The sequence below is a fragment of the Chelonia mydas genome, chromosome 5 (genome assembly GCF_015237465.2).
Source record: "Chelonia mydas isolate rCheMyd1 chromosome 5, rCheMyd1.pri.v2, whole genome shotgun sequence".
Taxonomy (NCBI): Eukaryota; Metazoa; Chordata; order Testudines; family Cheloniidae; genus Chelonia; species Chelonia mydas.
In genome coordinates, this window is record NC_051245.2 from 86,183,299 (window position 1) to 86,184,796 (window position 1,498).

Genomic DNA, 1,498 nt, shown 5'->3' on the forward strand with positions numbered 1-1,498 from the left:
TCATCCTGATTTGGAAGGATCATCTTTAAGTCAGTCTCTGTGTCCGTTCAGTCCTTTGCCTCCCTACTGAGACTACACCAAACTAATCAGCGAGGGCCAAGTTCAGTGGTTGTTAAGGAGACACTGGTAGTTGCAGTTCAGTTTCCAGCAAACTAAACTGGTTTCAACTAAAAAGCATATACTACCAAACATCCATCAAATAAATTGTTGTCACTATTGAAACAGGCCAGATTCCAAACAGTGACTGAGGGCTGACTGGCTTAACGTCCCATTATTAATGTCCTGAGCAATCCAGTTCACCATGAACCAACCATTTTTTATTAATTTCACTGCAGTGGCACAAATTCAACTTCTGTAAGAAATCAAATGCCACTAACAATGTCCGTTTGGCCTTCAGAATAAAGAACCATAGGTTTAACAGCAGTATTACAGTTCAGCATGCTAGTAATCATTATTATGGTGTCATAGACATCTTTGTCTATGAGAGGGACATCTTAAAAGAGGCCTTGATCCAGCATCTAATTAATTTTGTGCCTGAAGTCAGATGCAGAGGAACATGACAGCATTTACACATCTAATTACATGATTTATGAGTGCAATCAATTAGAAACCTATATTCTATATGCAGTGTTGTTGTAGCTATGTTGGTCCCAAGATGTTAGAAACAAGGTGCGTGAAGTAATATCTCTTACTGAACCAACGTCTGTTTATTATTTTCTCAGGGGAAAGTGCAAACACAGTCTTCCACTACTACAAGTTATGCAGTTGAGTTTCCCACAGCAGGGGAAATCACAAGGGTCAGCACCCCTGGAATGCAATGGATGAACCTTATCCTGAGAAAACCACCTCATGATCATGGTATCTTCTGTCAGTCAGAGAGACAAACTTTCGAGCTACACAGAGCTCTTCTTCGGGTCTGGGAAAGGTACAAAGTGTCACAGCTAAATAAAAGATTGAACAGATAGTGCATATTTTAAGGGACCATTTAAGGTGAAATGGCCCTTTAACACCCATGTTAACAACCCCCCCAACCTCTCCAAGCTCATCATCAGAAGCAAGTTCCCAACAGACCAGGACACAACTCAGAGCAGCACCAGACCCTGCCAGAACAACAGATGCCAAACCTGCAAATATTTTTCCACTGCTACTATGACCAACATCCCCCACAACACACCTTTCAAGATCCACAAGTCCTACCTGTGCCTGTCCCAGCATGTGGTATACCTCATCCAATGCACTAAATGCCCTAATAACAACTATGTGTGTGAAACCAGACAATCAGTACTCTCTCAAATGAACTCACACAGGAAAATGATAAGACAAAAGCACCATGTCACCTGTGGGTGAACACTTTTAACAATGTGATCATTCTATATCTGACCTCTCAGTCCTCATCCTCACAGGAAACCTGCACAACACTTTCAAAGGATGAGCCTGGGAGTTTAAATTCATGGTCTTAATAAAGACACTGGATTTATGGCTTATTACAACAATCTGT

The 1,498-nt window shown here is 41.3% G+C and overlaps 1 non-coding gene across 1 annotated transcript; it reads right to left on the reverse strand.

Moving 5' to 3' along the window:
* Positions 1-719: 719 nt before the first annotated feature.
* On the reverse strand, positions 720-879 carry LOC114018549. Its single transcript, XR_003563851.1, has one exon. It is a non-coding gene; the product is annotated as a U1 spliceosomal RNA (small nuclear RNA).
* Between the last annotated feature and the right edge of the window lie 619 nt (positions 880-1,498).